Source organism: Ambystoma mexicanum, chromosome 3p (genome assembly GCF_040938575.1).
Source record: "Ambystoma mexicanum isolate Mex_15411 chromosome 3p, UKY_AmexF1_1, whole genome shotgun sequence".
NCBI lineage: Eukaryota > Metazoa > Chordata > Amphibia > Caudata > Ambystomatidae > Ambystoma > Ambystoma mexicanum.
Genome location: NC_090925.1, coordinates 711,196,740 through 711,205,241, shown reverse-complemented (window position 1 = coordinate 711,205,241; position 8,502 = coordinate 711,196,740).

Here is an 8,502-nt window from a genome sequence, read left to right as displayed (position 1 = left end):
AGAGCGCCTGCAGACAAGGCTTTCAAAGGAGGAGTAGACCTGAGTGGGAATAATGGAAACAGGGATCCACTCAGGGAAGATCAACGCTACTCCACCTCCTGGCTTGTTGGGTCTGGGAATGGAGAGTATCTTGCAGCCTTCAGGGAGAAGTGTGTCAAAACGTGTGACAGAGCTGTTCTTGAACCATGTCTCAGTAAGAGCAAGAACATCAAGGTCCAGGAGTTCGAGGGGGTGGCAGATGTCAGAGAGTGCTTGACAGCAGAGCAAGAGTTTAGTGTGGCAATATGGAGCAGGTCGTCACTTTTGAACGGCTTACGCGGGGGCGTGCAGGGGACAGAGCTCCCCCCTGTAAGCGTTAAGAGTGCCTGAGAGATAGAGGTACGAGGAGGCAGAGGAGATGAGCGTGTCAATGAGGAGGGTGCAGGCAAGGGAGCCAGGATGGTGTTAGATGGCAAGGGAGCCAGTGTGTGCATAGCTGGCAATGGGGCCTGGTTGGCCATAGAAGTAGGTGGCAAGGGAGCCAGCGAGGAGGAAAGGGTTAAGTTGGGCGAGGAAGAAGTCTATAAAAAATTAAGAGGTTGGGTTGAGGCCCTTGTACCAAGATGGTACCATTTCGATAGTCATTTATGATGGACCTTGAGGTGGAAGGAGAGGCAAGAAGGGCTTCCCAGCAGGTGCCACCATTTATGTTTGAGGAGGAGTAAGGAAAGAGCAAAGCGGTCATACGGAGAGTACATAGGCCGGGAGAAGGCATGACAAAAAAAGGATGTCAGTGAGAATCTCTCTAGCGGAAGCACTGATGTAGGTGTCAGCGATAGGAGGCCGGTTTGGAGGCCAGTATGTTCTTCTTGAGTTTCTTCATGCCAGACTTAGTGAGAAGTGAAGGATATAAGATGGAGAAACAGTTAGAGTAAGCGGGGGGGAAATAGAAAGTGAGGGTATGTCTTTATGATCCCCCAGGGGGGATACAAACGGATGGTAGTCGGAAGTCATTAGCAAATGTATTTGCCAGTTGGTTATGAGGAAATGGGGGTGGCTTCATCGTTATTGAGGAGGATTTCAATGCACGATGTAGATACACTACAATGTTGCTAGCATTTCTAGTATGCTCCCTCCTAAGCAAAATGCACAGGGTGACAAATGGCTGGATTTTCTCACTGATTCAAACCTGTTTATGTTGAATGGCCGTTTAAAGGGCGACACAGCGGGGGGGGGACTACATGGAAGGTGGGCAACAAGCAAGCTACGTGTGACTATTTCTTTGCCAACCCAGCTCTAATTCAGCGTTCCCTCCAGATGAGAGTGCATCCTAACGAGAGCAGTGATCATGCTGTCCTAATTTTAGAGGTTGAAATGAACGTATCGACCAACATTCATCTGAATTTATGGCTTACCCATGCTGCTAATAGAGTGAGTTGGTCGTAGAGAAATCTACAGCTTGTAAATAACTTTCTTTTTACCTGGCAATTACATATTCTATGCTCATTTAACAAACATGATGGGGGATGAAATTGAGGGCTGGTTCGCAACTACCGTATTAGCAGCTGTAAAAGAGATCACCACGTGCAGTACTCCAGTTGGACAAACGCCACCATTATGACAAGAGGCTCAGAAATAGGAAAAGGGAAATGAGAAGGGAAATAAAAAGTAAGATCTCTGCCCCCCCCCCCCCCATCTCCCTGACCTAATTAAAAATCGCTATTGCCGCTGGGTCAAATGGTGGGTTTATTCCTTAAAACAAGAAAGCTGGCGAAAGATGGCTGTAGTGCTATGCTCTGGGGACATGAGGAAGATATGGCAGACACTGGGGGTGGCAAAAAGTAGCCTGGGCGGAACATTTATCAATCCTGTGAGCGAAGCTCAATGGATCGTCCATGTTGAGACAACTCCCCTGGTACAGAACCATGCTGAGACAGGGAATTGGCAAGAGGGTTGCTTCAAGAGCGCCCGAGAAGCAATCTCTCTCAAGATTGTGAAGCATAAATCTTCTAAAGCTCCTGGCCCTGATGGGCTGGCTGCAGTGGGGCTAAACAAAAAGCCCCCAAGCACTGGACTACAATCTTAGAAATATTATTTGAGAAGGTGATGAAAGTGACTTACTAATTGAGGGCACAAGAACCAGGGGTGGACATGGCTTGTATGTATCGTTTGTGGATTCTACGTCCGCTTTCAATTTGGTCCCTAGGGAGAGGCTATGTGCAAAACCTGCAGCCAAGGGCTGCCCACCTGTGCTACTACATTTAATAAAATTGCTCCATTCTGATAACACGGTGCAGGATAGGCTGGACAACGAGGGGACATTGTCAAGGCCCATGGTTAGCTCTAGAGGGGTCAAACAGGGATACAGACTGGCCCCATTCTTGTCCCATTCTAGTTTAACATGTACCTAGCAGATCTTCCGGAATATTTAGAAAAACTGGATACCTACCTGCCTGCCTAGGATCGGCTTGGTGCATGTTAAATATCTTGCCTATGCCGATGACTTGGTCCTTATGGATGTGACTTTTGAGGGTATGAGAAAGCTAACAGGGGGGTTGTGGAGTTATGCAATGGAGAATAAGCCTGTTATCAATAGCCAAAAGACACGGGTCATGCTTTTTAACCAAAAACGAGTGGCCCATCCAGTTTTGTTGATCGAAGGGACAAGAGTGGAGTACACCAAACGCTACAGGTACCTGGGGGTGGAGCTGGAGAACAGAAGGAATTATCCCTCATGTCAAACCTTCAGAGAAAGGAAGGCTATGCAATCAACTGCGTTGACTGCTGCTTTCAGCAAGAACGTGGCAGGTTTAGCCTTAAAGGTATATTGAAACTGTACAAACACTGTTTCTGCCCGACTGTCTTGTATGGCCTTGAATCTCTCACCCTGGTGGACCTATCCTGGGTGGCCAGAGCAGAGGCACGTTTCTGGTGTCGAATACTGGGACTACCTCCATGTGTCCCGATGGAAATCATCCGCCTGCAACTGGGCATCGGCTTGATGGCTACAATGCTCCTGCTGAAACGTGGCCTACTATATCCGAAGGCCAATTCAAACGTTCAGTGCAACCTATTAAGACTATTGGGTATGTACATGGCAAACAGAGTGAATTACGAGTTTGTCAAGTCCACCTTAAGCCTTTTCAGTTCTATTGATTGGTCACCCGATTGGGGACTTGGCTATTGGGAGCTTCGGTGGGAGCTCAAAGAAAAAAAGTTGGACTGGGATAGGCTAAAAGACCATTCACATCTTCAGAGCCTGAAGTCACATGGATTCACATCATATGTGTTGTATACCCCAGGGAGAGCGCAGCGTTATCTCATGCTATGTCCCTCTGGAAACCTGCATAGGTTCCTATTGCTTCTCCGAATAAACAGATTGCCAGTACTGGTGAATACAGGGCCCGCTAAGAAACTGAAATGAATGGAAAGATTCTGCAGGTTATGTAAAAATCACAGTTGCCCAGAAACTGGTAAGCACATTTTAACAGAGTGCCCTATTATGCTCCCTGCAGTCAAGCTAAATCTTTGTTCATAATCTGTTCATAATCTGTCCTTGATGGGTGAGAAGGCCTTTTGGCTCCGTTTGAACACAGGAAATAAGAATCTGCAGCTTGCCTTATATTGTGTTTGGCTATCATTTAAACAATTGTTGGTACCATGTGTATTGCTGTTGCTATGAACAGAGTCACTGTCCCCTGTAAAGCCTGTCGAGGAAATCTTGCCTGTGTGATTTTCTGTTTTCTTGATATTTCTGTTTGGAAACTCTGTATGAATTTTACTTTTGCTTATCATGCATTTCATGAACTTATGAATGATGAACTGCTTGTATGCATGTACAGTATTTTAAATTTAAGTTCTTGTGTCAGCTTTTTATTTGATCATGATTTTGTTATTTTCCTTTATGTGTAAAGTCTTTGGCTGTAAAACATTAAAGTATAAAATAAATACATTCTTCGAAGTGTCGTCAAATCTGAGATAATCTGCTAAAGTCTGAAGAAACTGACTTTAGGGCAAGTTGTGGATGGTGAAAAACATGAGGAGTGCAGCATATTATTGACATCAGTAGGTTTGCAGTATTTCATTGTGGTCAAGACATGGTTATTCAGTGTCACCTTTATATCCGGTCTCATATAAAGGTCTTTAGGTCTGGTTGGCCAACTTCCAATGTAAACTTAATGTGAGTGTGTAGGTCATTGAGGAAGTACAGCATTTCAAGTAGTTCTGAATGGCTTCCATTCCAAATTCCAAAAGTATCATCTTGTACCTCCTGCAGTAAAGGATCTTAGGATACCAGATAGGGTATTTAAGAATAAGATTTCTCAAAGTGATTCAACAATATGTTGGCATGGGCAGGTTATGTAGCCGAACCCATGGATGGGCCCGATATCTGGATGCCAAATTTGTGGTTGAAACAGAAAAAATTGTTGTATAATATGATCTTCGGGAGTTCGATGATAAAGACCTTGTTTGCCTGTACATAGTCATGCTGTAACAATATCCATTCTAGTGCATCAATACCTTCACCGTGTGGAATGGATGTGTAGATGCTTTGGACATCTAGTGAGAACAGGATGTATTCAGGCTGTGTTGAACTATGCTGCATCAGAGGGTGTAAGACTTTGTCAAAATATTTACCTAGGGTATCAAATATGCTTTTGGTTCCTGCTACTATCTATTATATTATTATATTGTACTTGTCATTTGTATAGTGCCCTTTTATCATTATTATAATCTCAATGCGCTGTTAGTGGGAACATCCTCGGAGGACCGAAGTCCAGAGTGTTGGAGGTCATGGGGTGTGATTATGAGGCGTGTGTGCATTTAGCCCAGAAAAGGCTCAGCAGGGCTGGCCAGGCTCCGGTATAGAATCAATCCATGCGTGTGGATGGGTGCTGAGAGGAGCAGGGGTCGCGTCAGTGCGAGACTTGCTATGTGTTCAGAATGCCTGAACTTATCGTAGGTCTGCTGTCAGATGTGTTCATGCGTAGTCTGGTACAAGTAGGCAGAGAATTATGTGAGCAGCACAACCACATTTTTCATAGTCCTTGCTGTATACTGGTGTGTGTGGATAGCCATGACTGCATCCAGCGTAGTGGTGTATTACATGTACCTTGCCGCTATTGCTGGCATTTTGTTAGGGCGCCAGCTCAGGTAATTGGCTTCGCCTGTTGGTTCCTACGGCTGTGATAAAAGGTTAGCAGCAGCAACACTCCAACTATTTGTCCTAGGGGCGCATGGGTTGCACTTCCAGATTCTTCTTGGCGGGTCGGGTGGCAAGTCTACCCCAATATCGAATGCTTACTGATCATTTTAAGCAGGTACCTTTACCATGGGATGCCTGTTCTATGGTTCTCATTTGCTTAATACCTGCCCATCCCCTTCACTCCTTCCAGCGACAGTCTATACTCCAACTATTTGCCCTAGGAGTGCATGGGTTGTGCTTCCAGATTCTTCTATGTGGGTTGGGTGGCAAGTCTACCCCGATACCGAACGCTTACTAATAATTTTAAGGGGGTAGCTTTACCAAGGACTGCCTGTCCTATGGTTCTTATTTGGTCAATATCTAGCCACCCTCACCTACCCCCCATTCCTTCCATTTCGATGCTGAGCAGGTTATCGATTGCCCCCCTGTGGTGGTTTTACACAGGGGACTACCACCAGGCCTGCTGGATCGGGATATGGCTGTCGTGGCCTGGCTTCCCATGTGTTCCCCGCAGTGCATCTCAATCTGTACAACGTGCGATGGTGATGGCAGTGGTTCTATTACATCACTGTGCTTCTACCACTATCATTGCAAGTTGCTTGTTTTCCATCTATGCCTTGTGCAGTCATTCGTTAGCCATGTGACATTACATATATGAGTTTGGTGATTTAGATGGTGGCACTTGAGGGAAGGTAGGGCCAAGATAGTGTGTGAATGTAGGGCCATGATAGGTGTGTGAGAGACCCGGGCTGCCGTGGACACAGTCTGCACCGTCAGTCGGTGACACCACAAATGCAGCCGGCACCACCTGGGGAGGGTATTCATATACTCCAGATTTTAAGTCTTTTAGAGGTTTTTCATGATAATGCAGTACATAACCAGGTTTTGAGGGCTTTCTTTTTTTAAGGCGCAGTGGTTTTCGGCAGATGTGAAGTGGGTGAGTGTTCCAGGTGGTGGGCGCTAGGTTAGAGAAAGCTGAGCCGCCAACTCTGGTGGAATGTTGCAGTGGAATAGCCAGGAGGCGAGAAGAGCCCAATCAGCTGTTTCTAGGGGGCTGGTAGTGGATGATTCTGTGCTGAAATAACTCTGGTCCAGTGTTATGAAGGACTTGGTGTGTGTGACACATGGCCATGAAAGTTGGGAGCCAGTGCAAAATTCTGAGTGCAGGGGTGATGTGTTCTCTGGGTGAGAGGGCAAGGAGCAGTCTGACTACTGCATTTTGGATACATTGAAAATTCCTGAGCTGGCGTGCAGGGACGCCGAGATAGAGGGAGTTGGCGTAGTCCAGGCGTGAGTTAATGCTCTGTATTACAGAGACGCTTTGAGTGTAAGAGAGGTAAGGACACATTCGTTTTAGGATGCATAGGTGGAAGTGGCAGGTTTTGGGTACAGAGTTTGTGTTTGGAGAGGGATAGGTCTGCACCCATGGTGCATCCCAGATTGTGGGGCTCCAAGGACCACGGTTAAGGTTGGGGGATCAGAGCAGTTTTCCCGCATATTAGGATCTCAGATTTGCCCGGGTTGAGGATTAGGTGGTTATTAGTCATCCAATGGCTGATCTCTAAGGCAAGAGGCGAGGTCGGGAGAAGGGGAGGCTCGGGTTTTGGGGATTTTTAAAATGATCTTCTCGTCTGTTTGTTTATTTATTTATAAAGCGCAAACCAGGCCCACGGGCAACCGTGCGCAAACTCTTGCAAGCAGGCACAGTAAACAGTGCATACACAGTATATTTACACACACAAATATATAAAATAAAATGTACAGCAAGAAATACATTGGCAGATTAAGATACAAATACAAAAAAAGGTGTATATACCCATAACTTATATTACAAGTGGCAGGTAAGGTCTGGGCGAGGAGCCTTATAGATCATGAGAGAACAGCCAAATGTTGGCGTTGGTCTTGAAGGTTTGGAACGACGGTTCAGCTCTGATAGGAGTAGGCAGAGTGTTCCAGAGTTTGGAAGCCAAGACTGGGAAACTCACGCCTCCCGCATTTTGGAGTTTGAATCTGGGCACGGTGAGGCTGTGGGTTTGGGCTGATCTCGTGGGTCGAGCGGAGGTGTGGGGTGTAAAGCGAGAGGAGAGGTAGGGTGGGGACATGTTATTCAGGCATTTGTGGGTCAAGGCTAGGGTTTTCAGGGCAATTCTTTGTTTTACCGGGAGCCAATGTAAGTCAGCTCTGACGGAGGAGATGTGGGAATGTCTCGGGATGTTTAAGGCTGCCCTTATGGCATTATTTTGTACAGTTTGCAATTTATTGAGGTTGGACTGACTGGTCCCAAGGTAGAGAGTACTACAGTAGTCGATTTTGGCCATAATGTGTTCTAGCGAGGGTGATGCAGTTGATGGAGTTTAGAAAGGGTCTGCAGGTGGTGATAAGTTTACAAGTATAGGCTGATGCCGACCTTACTGCATTTGTTTGTCTGTTCAATGAGAGCGTGGAGTCGAGGTAGACACCTAATGTTTTAGTATCTTTGGAGACCTTGATATTGATGCCGTCAATGGTGAAGGACTTGTAGGTTTGATCTAATTTGTTAAGGCGATAGCTTGATCCAAGTAGTAAGAGCTCTGTCTTATCATCATTAAGGCAAAGTTCGTGATGTGCCATCCAGGCCTGGATGACCAAGTAGACATCATTCACGGCTTTGGTAGGAATGAGCATCTGGGTGCCGTCCGCATAGTTTGTGTAGGAGACACCCAGATAGTCAAGCAGATCGAAGAGGGGCTTCGTGAATACGTTGTACAACGTAGGGGACACACAGGAGCCTTGGGGAACACCACAGTGAATGGGGGAATGGTCTGCTGATGCTGTGGGTGAGAAGACCCTCATACATCTATTGCTCAGGAATGAATGGATCCATGCATTGGCATAATCAGAGAAGTGGGCCGCAGTTTTGAGATGTTGCCAAAGTATTTGGTGGTTGACCAAATCGTAGGCCACGCAGAGGTCAAGGAGAAGGAGAAGAGCTAACTTCCGATTATCCTTTAGTGTCTCCATCTGAGTTTTCAGATCAATCAGGGCTGATTCAGTGCCGTGTTTAGGATGGAAACCTGATTGTCTTAACCCCAGGAGATTGTTAGATTCGAGGTAGTCTTGAATCTGCAGGTAGGCTGCACGGTCCAGGATCCTGAGCAAGAATGGGACCGTAGTGATTGGTCTAAAATTGGTTGGGATGTTAGGGTCAAGGGAGGGTTTTTTGAGAAGTGGGATAACCCACGCATCCTTTAGGTTATCCGGGACTATACCCGACTTGAAGGAGGCATTTATGAAAGCTGTAATGAACGGGGCTAAGTCATGAGATGCTTCCTTGATGA